This window comes from Natator depressus, chromosome 5 (genome assembly GCF_965152275.1).
Source record: "Natator depressus isolate rNatDep1 chromosome 5, rNatDep2.hap1, whole genome shotgun sequence".
Lineage (NCBI taxonomy): Eukaryota > Metazoa > Chordata > Testudines > Cheloniidae > Natator > Natator depressus.
This window is the reverse complement of record NC_134238.1, coordinates 49,255,109-49,269,739: the sequence shown is the minus strand read 5'-3', so window position 1 is coordinate 49,269,739 and position 14,631 is coordinate 49,255,109.

Below are 14,631 nucleotides of genomic sequence, written 5' to 3'. Positions count from 1 at the left end.
AGTGGGAGAGTTGGTGATGCAACCTGAACAAACCAATTTTAAAAGCTGATAATGGAAGAGGTTACTGAATATATTGTACTCCTGAGACATTGAGGCCTAAATTGTCATGTACGTTAACAATCCCTTGTAAATGACATTTACATTTAATATAACTTACATACACTTCAGTGCCTGATTGTGCTGTCAGAGTGGTGTAAAGAGACCTTAATGTGAATAAGAATCAGGACCTTAGGATTTTTCAGTTGGTTGTTGTTATTTTTTTGTTTGTGTGTGGGGTTTTTTGGAGGGGGAGCGTTATCTACTTAGTCACTGTAAATGTCCTACCCAGTCCTGTGATGTGTTGCATGTAGGTGGACCCCTGATACCATGCAGAGCTCCATTGAAGTAACTGGAGTCAGTAGGGCTTCAGTCAGGTGCAGAGGTCTGCCCATGTACGATATATGGCAGGATCGGGGTCAAAAAGACTGCCCGGTGTAATTGGTTAGAATGGAAACAGGAAACTAGTTCATATAATTTCACTTTACCTAATTTAAAAAAATCCCCAATACATTAAGTTGTTAGGAGCATTAGTAAACTTCTCAGAAACGTCTCATTGCTATTCCTTACATCACCACCTCAATGGCAAAAAAAGGAGAAATAAAAGGCATAGACCTAGGGAAGAACTTCTTCTTTATATTTTATCAGTTCTCACATCAGAATGACAGAAAAAGAGAACTATGTTGGAGAAAGGATGATACATGTACAAAATTGCATTAGTGGTAAAGTACTTTCAGGGGAAATTCAGACCACAAAATCTGTTCTGCTCTACTTTTACTACCCTTTGTAGAGGTTTAATTTTGCAAGTGCTGACAGATGCAAGCTTTCAAGCCACAAATATCTCAAAATGGTAAAATACAATTACTGTCTATAGAAAAAAGAATCTGTTGTGTCCAGTTGGCTCTAGTAGACATTTAATGACAGCCACAAAAGTGAAAACAGATTTACATAATAAACTACAGCACAGTAAGATTACACAAGTATTCACCATCACACAGGCTTTGTGAGTGCTGATGAATGTTTCAACAAATACCGGGTCTGACCCTGTGAGTTGCTGAGCACCTTCCACTTCTATTGACATCAGTGGGAGTTGCTCGTCACCTCATAGAATCTGACCCAAGGTGTCCAGTCTCCTGACTGAAGTCAGTGGAGTTACTTTGCATTTACACAAGTGTTATTGTGAGCAGAATCTGGCTTATTAGTCCGATGTAAGGCATATTGCCCACAGAGGGACTCAGCAGTATTATGAACTTCGGAAATTGCTACGCCTTCTTTTCTCTTCCACCCCTCAGATATGCTTCTATATTAGCTCTTGGCCCCACTCCATGCTCCTGAGGCCAGTCAGCTGATTTATGGTTCCACTATGGCCTGGCTCCATGTATCTTCTTTCCTCTTTAGTGCACCTGTCCAGGGCGAGCAATGATTTGCCCATTGTGATCTGTTTCTAGTACTGCTCTTTCCCTAAAATTGAAAGATCAGTACAATAGCTAAGAAAACAACACTTCATGCTCGATTTGCAACTGGGATTATAATGCACGTTCTAACATTTTGGTCACATAAACATTTCGTCTTCTTGTCAGCTGTGGCATGGGAATAAATATGCACGTTTTTCTTTATAAATTTTCAAGGACAATCTTATAGCCAATGGGTCAGACCATTAATGTGTGTGTTTTGAGGAAGATTTATCATCAAGTTAATCTGGGCAGTTAATAAGAAGGCATGAATGATGCATGTTATAGAAATACTATCCTATATTTTAAAATGATTTCTTTAATTAAGTATGAATAATCAGATAGGGGCCCAATGAAGGGTGGCGGGAAGAGAGGAATGTATCACCATCTTAGAACAAATCACACTGTTAATGTTCACTTCGTCAGAGCTTTTGTTTCTTTGCCAAGATGCATTTGGATTTCTGCCTTATTGAATTAGGGTAGAGCAAGCACATGGTTGGGAATAAAAGCAAATGAGCACGTTCACAGGGACAGTGGGAATAGATGATTTAATAACCATGATATCCTATTAAACAGCTCAATGAGCTCCTGATTAATATATTCTTTTACAAAAACATGGAAGATGACTGTAATGATAATTAATAAAATCAATTTCACTATGTAATACAGTAATTGAGGAAAATCTCCTGTAAATGGAATAGTGGATGGAACAGCAGCTCTTGCTTTCTCATCCATTCCGCCATGTTCATAATCAGTGGCTGTCATGAGAAGTGAAATGTTTTCACTAGCAATGGATGAATTAGTTTGAGTAGAATAAGAACATTTTGAGGATCACAGATATGTAGTTAGCTTGTCTCCGTTAGTGTCTATTTTTATATACCTCTGCATTCAGTAATTCTTAGCACTTAAACAATGCTTTAAAAACTTCCAAGCTGAACATTAGCCATTGAAGCCTCCCCACCATTCATGGGATGGAATTATTATCTTTTTTCATTTTACAGAGACTGTCAAACACTTGGGAAGCATCATAGACAGGGCTGAAGGATGCTCAAAGGATGTGGACACTTGTATGGCAGCAGCTGCTGCCATGTTTTGAGCCCTTTAGTGGACTCTGTGGGGATGATTTCACATCAAGCTTATTTCGAAGATGTGGATTTGTAGATAGCAACGCTATTGTACAGCAGTAAAAAATGAGCACCAAGGAAGGCTGAAGAACAGCAGAATGATGTTTTAGATTCTCATTTTCTTTGTCAGCTGCTCCATATTAAATGACAAGATGAGATCAGAAATGAAGATATTCGAAGCCAAACCCAGCAACCACCTCAATTAGCACTGGTTCCATTTCAGAAGCTTTCTTGGTACAGGCATATTTTTAGGATGGCAGACCAATAAATTACGGAGAGAATACTGCTACATGGACGGTGATCATGTGGTAGCCAAAACTTTGGTGGTGCGGTAAGATCGTCAGTGGTAGACATAAATTGAATATCCTCCAAACTACCTTAAGGACCCAGTTAGAAAATGATCCAGGTGGTGCTCAATCTGAAAGGAAGATACATCCTTTTGGGATTTTCCACAATGATGATTTTACAGAGACCCAGAGAGATTTATAGCCAAATTTTCCAAAGTAGCCTCTCATTTTGGGTGCCTCAGTTTTTGGGTGCCTAGCTTTAGACACCCAGGGCCTGATTTTTCAAAGATGACTTCAGCTGGAATTGTGGATGTTTAGCATCTCTGAAAACCAAGCACAAAATTTCTGTAGCTGGACATCTAAAAACAGAGACACCCCAAATTAGAGGCCATTTTTGAACAATGCAGCCCTAGTACTTGCTGAGAGCCACACAGTGAGTCAGTGGCAGAATCCTGACTAGAACTCAGTTGGTCCTGGCACCCAGGTGCATGCTGTGTGTACTAGACCCATGCTGTCTCACTTCCATGACCCATTCTAGCACTAGAAGCAGAAATGCCACACTACCATTGGAAAGGGCAAGTTCTCTTAAAAATTTCACCTTGGCTGCAAGTAAGAAGTACCAGAAATCTTGACAATTTGAAACGTGAAATTTCCAAGTTAATTTTTCAAACCCAAGATAATTCAATAAAGTTGACTTTGCGTCAACATTTAATTATTCATATTATTTAATTAGCACTTATTTGTATTGCAGTAGGACTCACAGCCCACATTCAGAATTAGGGGCCCACTGTGCCAGGTGCTGTAAAAATACATAGAGCACATCTTCCACTGGTACAAAATGAAGTCCATGGAGACATGACAATTGATATCAGCTGAAGATCTGACCAGTGGATCCAGCCCTGAAGAACCAGTCCATATAGAACTAGTCCTTATAAAATTGATTACAAGACCACTATGAAGAGTCTTATTCAATGAGCAGATATAAAATAAGTAAAGATGCTTTCTGTTTCCACAGGAGATCTTGAGGAAACAAATGAAGGTATAAAGCTGTAATATATCGGTTGTTTTGAAAAAGTTATTTTTAAAGTTAAAGGGCCAAATCCAGCCCTGCTGTAAGTGAAAGGGAACCCATTTAACACAACTGATTTACACTTGTTTATATGAGAGCTAATTTTGGCCCAAAGAATCTAATGTATTCATCATATTATGGAAATAAAATGTTAGAATTTTCAAATCTTTATGCCACATTGTTGTAAGCCTCATTATTAGTGAGGTTGGTTTTGTATTCCCTAACAATTTTCCTTTTTTTTGCTCTTTTTCCAGACAGATATTTTTCTCTGGGTTGAAAGATTTCATTTAAAGTTTTAAAATGGATAGCTAAGCATTTGCGTGGACAGAGTGGCAAAATCAGAACAAACACCTGCATGGAATTAAGTGAGAGGTGCAACTTTTCTTAAACTATTAACAAAGGAGAGGAGCGCTACCTACCTGAAGCGAGGCCTTATTGGATATTTTGGGAGGCGGGCGGGCGCAAGCCCGACCATGGCTAAAGGCCCCTCCTCCAGCCTTGCAGCAGGGACCACTGGATGCAGGATCTAACTAAACATGAGGGGCAACTAAAAAATAACGGGGCAAGGAGTGGAGGTCACAGGTTCAAAACTAGGGATCCAGAGGGGGACACCGAGCAGAGACCCCTGGACAGCACTCACTGCTCCTCAAAGCTGTCTAGGGAGCCAGCGGATGCTACCCAGAGGAACTCTGCCCGGATGCGTGAAACCAGGGAGGAACGGAAATAGGCCCCACAGTCGCAGAGCACCCCCTCGTCTAGCATCCTCCTCCTGGCATTGTAGATGGCCACTTTTGCCAGGGCTAGGAGGCCGTTGATGAGGAGGTCTCGCGACTTTGTGAGGCCATGGACAGGGTGTGAATATATGAAGAGGCGTGGGGAAAAGTAAAGACAAAACCTCAACAGGAGGTTCTGGAGGAGCCGGAATAGGGGCTGCAACCTGGCGCCTCCGAGATAGGCATGCGCCAGGGTCTTCCTCACGCCGCAAAAGGGGCAGGCGTTGGGGATGGGAGTGAACCGTGCCAAGTATATGCCCGTGCTCACAGCTCCATGAAGGAGACACCAACTGATATCCCCGGCGGGCCGTGGGGCCAAGGTGGAATAGAGGCTGGCCCACCGGTGTTCCTCCTACAGATAGTACATAGTCCTGCCACTTGGTATTGGGGCAGGACACGAGGGTGAGGAAGTGAAATGTATGGAGCATGAGTGTGTAAACTTGTTCCCTTGGCGCTGTTCGGAGGCGAACCAGCTGCAGGGCACACAGCCAGCTCGGGTTATGAAAGGGAGGGGGCCAGGGTAGGGTGACAAGATAGCAAGTGTGGAAAAATCGGGACAGGGGATGGTGGGTAATAGGAGCCTATATAAGGAAAACGCCACAAATATTGGGACTGTCCCTATAAAATCGGGACATCTGGTCACCCTAGGCCAGGGTGGGCTCGCAGGACAGGGGCCCGATGAAAAAGTCCAGAGGGCTTTGGGCAAGGGGTGGGCGGGGAGCACCCTCGCAGGACCCGCTCAAGGAAAACCTGAGAGATGGGCAACAAGGCTGCCCCCAGCTCCAGGAGTACGCACAGGGGGTATGAAGGGTGGAGAGCCCCATGCACCGACCGTACCTGTAGCGAGGCAGAGTGACTTCCCTCCAGTACAGAGGGGGTTAACTCCTCCTGGTGGGAGCAGCTAACTGTACCCTGCCCCCTCTGCAGGAAGTGCAAGGGCGGGGCAGGAAGTGTGAGAACAGGGCCCTGCAGCTCAGTCGGGGCCAGACCAAGAGGCAGATGTCCCTCTCAGGGAGCAGAGCCCTCTGCCGAGCCTGCAACCAGACAAGGAATACAAACGGCTGCCCCAGAAACCTGACCACGAGACTGAGGACCAGGGCCCAGCAGTGATGGAGCAGTGCCAACAGGAACTGGTAGGAAGTAGCCCAAGGAAACAAGACTTTGGTCTCGTGCTGCTGGAACGCGAGGCAGCGACTGCACATTTCCCCACTGACCAAGTGACTGGATCAGCTGCCACTTCTAGGGCCTCGGGCTGGGGTCTCCTTCTCCCCAGCTCCGTACATGAAGCTGGTTGTGTGCTAATCTTTAGGTCAGCAATATAGACTGTTTAATTGCTCATCCCACATTCAGAAGGCCCGAGCCATAGCTATTGTTCACCCCCCCACCAGGAGGCCTGGGCTACCGGCCAACTGGTTGTTCGCTTAATCCACCTTTCAGAGCTTTGAACTGTTATTTGGGCAATTGGGGAGCCACAAGCCAGGCCCCTGACAAAACGTCCAGCAGGCATACTGACTCCCTGATGCCTCTGGGAGGGAGGTGCCCATATAGCAGGCATTTAATTGGTTCTGGTGCAGGGGTTACAAGGCTCCTTACATATATGCACAGTAGGCTCGCCTCAGTCTATCTTCCAGGACTCAGCTCTTTCTGAGTTCTAGCACCCTTCCTTCCATGAGGGGGACAGAGGATGCAGAAAGGTGGGGATTTCAGCCCATGAGGGTCACAAGGTCTGACCTCAGCCTGTACCCTATCCCATGAGCCCAAGGCACATCACCAAAATCCCAGATCTTTTACTTCTCCAAATCATTCATTTTATTCTCTCATCCACCCTGGAAACCAGTTGCAAGCTGCAACCAATAAACAACTCCACTGTAGTACCTCTGTACGCTATTTATTGCTTTCCTGCTTGACCCACTGTGGCTTGAGGGTGCTGCAAGGATGGCAAAAAAAAACCTTCCCTGGTCCTCTGCTAGTTGGCCCATAGGAGAAAAAATTCCCTCCTGACGCCCAAACAGGTGATTGTCCAGACCCGTAGCAGCTGTCAGGACAAGTTCCCATTCCTAGTTCAGGTGAGTAAGGTGGGGCTGCTAACTTTGTCAGCTACTGAAAGATGATCATTATATCTTTTATACTCCCAGTTTCAATTACATGTTTATCTACAGTACTACATAGTAAAGGAGAGCAGGAATTGTTTTAGTTCAGTATTTTGTTGTTTTGCAAGTCAATGATATAGCTTAGTCATATGTCCTGAATGAGGAACAAATTAGGGAGCGAATTATACGGACATACCTGGTTCAACATACTTCTTCTAGAGAGCCTTTCCACTGAAGATTTCAAACCACTTCACAAGCATTAATGATATAAGCAGTTTGCCCAACTGCCACGTAGGAAGTCTGTGTCAGCACTGGTGAAAGAAACCAAATCTCGTTTCCCTGTCCTGTGAAGAGGTTACTAGAGTCTAGACCAGGGTCATACACAAAGAGAGAGAGATCTGCAACTGGTGTAGGGAGACTAGAAGAAATCATTTTTAAGTTTATGAAAGTATTGGCCTAATCCTTAGTTTCTTTGGTATTTCTTATAATAAACTTGACCATTAGACACATTAATACCAAATGAGTTAACTATCATAAGTACTTTAACAGGATTTTCTCTATAATTCTGCATTAATTGAATGCCTTTACTGCTGTTGTACAGGGGGCCAGATAGCAGGAGAGACAGGTTTATTAGTTAAGTTGCATGTGCAGCAGATGCAACATAAAGTGAACTTTGGAATTATAACAAGAAATGCTTACATTTAAAAATGTAAATCATATATAAAAATCATCACTTAACTATCTCCTAGAGAGAAATGACTGGTGTCATGCAGGAGTAATAATACATGAGCTAGTGATGTCATGTTTGGCAGCAGGGTCTGAGGAAATAGCTGTGATGGCCTGGAAAGAAATCTGTCAGAGGTGTGTCAGAATACATGTCAAGGATTTATGTGTTTACACAGATATCAAGATAAAGTATGAATGGACATAGCAGGTGGAAATAGATGGCAATGGAGCACTGAGGTCTGCAGTGAACCAGAAATACAGAATGATTTATGTTAAAATGCATGCACTTGTGTGACTTTCCTTCATTATGCACACACATTGTGATGTTAGGAATTTTTTAAAAGCTACATATGTAAGCTATGTACATAGGTAACCAACGTAAGTTACGCAGGCAGTGTGAATACAGTTAACTGTGTTGCCAATGCTGAAATTGTTATGCACTCCGTTTTGGTATTTGCAAACATGCCTACTGTTAATTTGCATAGACATGTTGTAATTAGGCATTCCATTAGAGTAAATTTTAAAAAGTTTTTCAGATTCCACCTGTGTCATATATTTGGTGTTTGGGGATAGGATCTGTGTCTGTACAATGCAGGCAAATTTCCCTGACCTACTATACCTAGTTTTGGCATAAGGCCTGGTTGAAATTTTTCCATCATAATTGTTTTTCAACAGAAAATTAGTTCTTTGAATAAAGTTTTTGTTTATGAAAAGTATCTATTTTCCACAGAAAAAAATTGATATTTTGTTGAAAAACTGAACACCTGAAAATTGAAAAGTATTTGGTTTTTGGTGAAAAAGCAAAATATTTTGGCCCCAAATTGAAATATCTTGATTCTGAAATGCTGCCGTGGAGCCTTATGGGAGTTGTAGTTTGGGTACATCATGCTCCCATTCTCTTCTGTAGATCAGGATCCTCCACCAGACTACATCTCCTATGCAATTGCCATGATGACTGGCCTTCCCCATCATGAAAGGTGAGAGCATGGTGCATCATGGGAGAAGTTCTCCAGTCAGGAAACCTGAACTGTGGAAGAGAAAGGCACCATGAGGTACTAAAGCACCATTTCAGCACTGAAATATTTTAGTTTTCAGTCAAAATACTTTAGGGTTTTTTCCCAGAATATTCAAAAAATTCCATGAAAAACTGAGATGCAAACAAATATAACTGAAGTTTTCTGCAAGTAAAAATATCACATTTTCCAACCAGCTCTGCTTGTCATAGATTGTTCGATATAGTGTCATGCTGTGGGCAACCACACTGATGAGCAATGTTTACAAAGACACCTATGTATTAGAGGACAGTAAACCTTTTTGTTTAAGGGCAGCACTACTGCAAGTGAGATTTAAAATGAATTGTAAATTAGGGCTTTTGGAAAACCACTGCCCTGTTTGCCCAGGGTGAATAGAAACAGGACTGAGAGGAACAGACTGAGTGTGGCCGGGGAACTGCAGGCTCCTGTTGCTTTAACAGTGTGCGAGGCAAAGGGAGGAGGAAGCCAAGTAGCTTATAATAGATTGGTGGTTGGAACCAGCACAAATTGATTTATGTTGTGTGTGGATTGCCGGGTTGATAGGGCTAAGATTTCGTTTATGGGTGGGGTGAGGTAGGGTCACAGAACTGATTTATTCAGCAGAAGAGTGAGTGAAGATGTGGCAAAGTCAATGCAGTAGTGTTGGCTTTGAGGAACATGACTTCTAGGGGATGTGGCACCACAGGCTAGGTGGCTTAGTCTTTAGATAACCAGGGCTGTGGGACACATTTCAATCTCTGTTGCAAACAGTGAAATACGCTCTCAGTTTTGTTAGGATAGTATATGTATTTTAGGAAGGCTGTGCAGTTACATAGCATGCAGTGGGGTTCCTCAGAGGGGCAGTTATGTTTCTTCAAGTGTGTATTATTCAAAGAGCAAACACTTATATATGTTTTAGGTAAATACAGTGGAAAACAGCTGCCTAAGACATTTCCTTATCCCCACCCCAACAAAATAGGTGCTGTGCAAGCTGGTCCTATTGCAGAAATACATGTAGTTGATAGTGGTGTTTATTGTTTGGACACGTACAAATTTCTGCATGAGTATCTGCTATAAAAACTCCCATTGCATTTCAGATACCGGTGATAACTGACTCCTCAGAGTACATAATGAAAACCTGTTATTCTGTTGCCTGTGATATGAATGGCAATTACTTTAATAATTTAATGAAGGCCACAGGAACCATGTTGCCTTTAGTTGACCACATCCAAAAGAATGCAACAAATGCAAGTTTGCACATACCAGTAGAACCGACCCCCAGCATTATGCCTCATTTCAAGTTTTATTTTATCAATTGCTACATACAGCAGGGGCAGGCAAACTTTTTGGCCTGAGGGCCACATCCTCCCCAAATAGCCAGGCGTGGCCCAGCCCCCGCCCCTTATCCAACACCCCCTGCTTCTCGCCCCCTGTTGGCCCCTCCCGGGTCTCCTGCCCCATCCAACCCCCCCACCGCTCCCTGTCCCCTGATGGCCCCCCCGGGACCCGTGCCCCATCTACCCCCCTTCCCCTGACCGCCCCCGGACCCTCTGCCCCTGACTGCCCCCTGCCGCCCCATCCAACCCCTCCTCTCATTCCTGACTGCTCCCCCGTGACCCCTGCCCCATCCAACCACCCCTTCTCCCTGACCGCCCCCGGAACCTCTGCCCCTGACTGCCCCCCGCTGCCCCATCCAACCCCCCCCTTTCCTGACTGCCCCCCTTAGGACCTCTGTCCCTATTCAACCCCCCTGTTCCCCGCCCCCTGACGGCCCCAACCCCTATCCACACCCCCACCCCCTGACCACCACCCCGAACTCCCCTGCCCTCTATCAACCCCTCCCCCCACTCCCTGCCCCCTTACCGCGCTGCATGGAGCACCGGTGGCTGGCGGTGCTAGAACAAGAAGTAATGGTCTCAAGTTGCAGTGGGGGAGGTTTAGGTTGGATATTAGGAAAAACTTTTTCACTAGGAGGGTGGTGAAGCACTGGAATGGGTTACCTAGGGAGGTGGTTGAATCTCCTTCCTTAGAGGTTTTTAAGGTCAGGCTTGACAAAGCCCTGACTGGGATGATTTAGTTGGGGTTGGTCCTGCTTTGAGCAGGGGGTTGGACTAGATGACCTCCTGAGGTCCCTTCCAACCCTGATATTCTATGATTCTATGACAGGCAGCTGTGCCCCCCGGCTGGAGCCAGCCACGCCACCGCGCATCCCAGAGCACTGGGTCAGGCTGCGGCTCTGCTGCCTGGTAAGAGCTTGCAGCCCTGCCGCCCAGAGCATTGTGCCGGCAGTGCAGTGAGCTGAGGCTGCGGGGGAGGGGAGGGGGAACAGTAGAGGAGGGGCTAGGGGTTAGCGTCCCGGGCCAGGAGATCAGGGGCCGAGCAGGAGGGTCCAGAGGGCTGTAGTTTGCCCACCTCTGACATACAGTCATAGCAGTTGTCTCTAATATTGTAAGTACATAGACCATGGTGCAGGTAATAGGGAAAAAACTGTATTGCCATAATGATAATGATTGAAAAGTTGCAGTTCAGTATTTTGTTAATTTTCAAGCCATAACCCCAGGGCATCATGTAAAATTTATGCGCTGTGCTGACCAACACACAGTTGATTTGTGCATCAACTGAGTTGTAGAGAGAAATGAACGAGTTAATTACATAATGTATTCAACTTCAAGAAAAGTGGCGTTTAGCCTTTGCAATATATTTTTCTTCATGCTGCTTTAGTTGGGCAGTCAATTGGTTATCATAGACAAACTGACTTATTATTAGCAATTATTCTTAGCACTGTGGTCTCTTATACAGCCAGCATCCTGTGCTATTAATCTCCAGGATCCTCCATCTTTACTTCTTTGTCTCCCTCCCTGATCTTCTGTGGGCAGTATGATGTATTTGTGCCTATATTTATGCATGGGGAATGTAAGTATGATGATGCACTGCATCACACTTCGGTCATGGGTATACATATGGAGAAACTAGCTACCTCTGAGTTTGGGGATTACTCCAGGAGCAGAAGACACAGAGGTCATCCCACACTGCGTTTGAGTGGTGAACTGTCCCCGCTGGAAAGTGAGTCCTGTGAAGGAGTTTTAGAAAAATAATGGAATGATATTATTTCCAGTATTTATTGGCAGTTTTCTAAGAGTAATAATTCATTGTGACCTCAGCCCTGTGAAATACAGAATTATGAAAAGTTATGTTGGTGCCACACACTTCCACCATTACACATTAATGCACACCGGAAGTAAATCACCATGTCTCACACAAGACAGGAAAATAGGATTTGCTATTCTGGATCAGATCAGTGCCCTATTTCCAGTATCCTGTCTCTGACAGTGACCAATACCAAATGCTTCAGAGGAAGCTGCAAGAAAACCAGAAGTGGGCAATTACAGAATAACCCATCCATATGGAGAGTTTCTTCCTAACCCTTTATTTAGAGGTTGGCTTGTGTGCTCTGATGAATGAAGGTTTTCTAACCCTTCCAAACTTAACACTATGGTAACATTAGATTTTTTGTGTGTGGTCACTTTCCACGTAGATGGCTAACCTATTTTGAATTCTGCTAAGCTCTTGACCACAATCAAATCTTGTGGCAATGAGATCCACATACTACTTATGCATTGTCTAAAATACATTTTTCTAAAAAGTATTTTCTTGGATCAGTTCAAACATGCAATATCTAAATCAAGATTAGATGTCTTTCTAAAAGTTTATGTCTAGCTCAGCCAGAAGCTATGAGCTTGATACAGGAATTACTGAGTGAAATTTTATGGCCTGCATTGATCGTAGACTTCATTAGACTACATGATCGTAATCCTCTTTGAAGGTCTTCTGGCCACAAGTGCCAACTTCCAGCTTTCCCCAGAGGTTCTCCACTCCCACTCTGCCCCAAGGGCCTGCCCCCACTCCATCCTTTCCCCCAAGACCCCAACCCCGCTCTGCCCTGAGGCGCCACTTCTTCCCCCAAGACCCCACCCCTGCTCTTCCCTCCCCTGATGCCCTGCCCTGCCCTTGCTCCACCTCTTCCTGCCCCTGCTCCTCTCCCATCCCCCTAGTGCCTCCTCCCTGCCGCCAAACAGCCAATCGGGCAGGCGGGAGGCGCTGGAGGGGAGGAGCTGATTGGTGAGGCTCATCGAACAGCTGTTGGCAGGTGGCTGGTGAGTGCTCAGCATCACTATTTTTTTCTGTGGGTGCTCCAGCCCTGGAGCATCCATGGAGTTGGCACCTATGCTTCTGGCCTTAAAATCTATTATGCCAGGACATTTTATTTTTTCAGATCCAGATAAGAGACGAATGTGCTATTTCCTCTAGTTACACATTTTTTGTGCCAGCCTTCCTCACTTGTTCTAAGAAGTGCTTCTGTTTCACCCACATGCAGAGCAGTGCACGTATTCATGAAAACTCTGCTCGAAGAATACCCTTACATACCTAAACATGTGGTTTAGGGAAATCCCAGTGCGGTGACATACTACAGTAGAGTAGAATGCAGTAAGAGGAGGAAATCCCTCTGAATCTTGTGCATATCTAGAAATACACATTAATATTGTTTAAAATATAACTGTCTTGCTTTTCTTATGAGAAATACTGAAGTCAAGATTGAGAAAATACTCAAATTTATTAATGTACACATTCGTCTTAAGTACATTTGGAGCATGATAGTGAGGACCCAGTGTTACTGAAAGTTATATTGATGAAAGACTGGACAGATGGGCCAGTTGGGTGCTCTGTCTAACACAGCCCATTTCCATGCCAATGACTTTATTATTACTGTAGTGATATATTGGTGTATGTGCTGGAGCATAGTGGAATATCTGTGAAGATATAGCGATGGGATAGTTGATGGTACTTGCTGAAAATATGCACCTGATTGGGTATAGACTGCAGTTTTTTATGTGACGCCTCATAGAAATTTGCATTTTACTAAGGAAACAAATGGTAGTGGTGTCTTTGAGATTATGGGAACATTTACCCTCCCAGCTAACTGGATTATGCCAAGCATGATTCATTTAGATCTATGAAGAAGAGCTCAAAAGCTTCTCTAACCAACAGAAGTTGGTGCAATAAAAGAAATGACCTCACCCACCTTGTCTGTCATGTAGATCTTTCAGTCTTGTATAACTGGTCCTTACTGTGATACTGTGGGGCAAATGCTGGCATTGAGTGTACATGTCTGCGGTCAAGAACTACTTCACTGTCAGGTGATGCTAGTCAGCCTCCAGCAACATTTGGGAAACATTTGTTTTCTCCAAACTAATGGGTAAGAGTAAACCACTATACAGGGACCTAGAAAAGACTGGTATCTGCTCTGTTACATTGGCTACTTACATCTGTTTTGCCTTAATCATAGAGCTGAGTATCAGCACAACAGGGAGAAGTATTAACCATACTCCTGTTTTACATCACCACAACCCTGCAGCCCCTAAGCCAAAGACTGCAAGACATTTGTCAGTGCAGGATTCCATATACGATCCCTCAATTCCTGAGCTCTGTAGTCACCTTTTCTGGTGGAATTACACAAGCGCAGCCTCACAGAGCTCCCAGAATGTACCAGAAGAACCTGGTCATAAAATTTCCTGGTAGTTTTGACCATGTAGGCACAGCAGGATCAAAACCACTGGCTGGGAAGAATGGCAAAACCCCCCAAACAGTACAGTTCTTTAGAAGGTCATTATGCACTTCCACAAAATATCAAGTTCTTTTTTGCTCTAAAGTTATTAATAAATCAGATATATTTTCCTCTTATCAAATAGGTGATTTACCTAAATAACTGTAAATCAGCCCCTGTCAGGGTTCCCTCCCAACTCTGAACTCTGGGGTACAGATGTGGGGATCCGCATGAAAGACCCCAAAACTTATTTCTACCAGCTTAGGTTAAAACTTCCCCAAGGCACAAATCCCTTCTTATCCTTGGACGGTATTTGCTGCCACCACCACGTGAGTTAGACAAAGATTCAAGGAAAAGAACCACTTGGAGTTCCTGTTCCCCAAAATATTCCCCCCAAGCACCTTCACCCCCTTTCGTGGGGAGGCTTGAGAATAATATCCTCACCAATTGGTACAGGTGA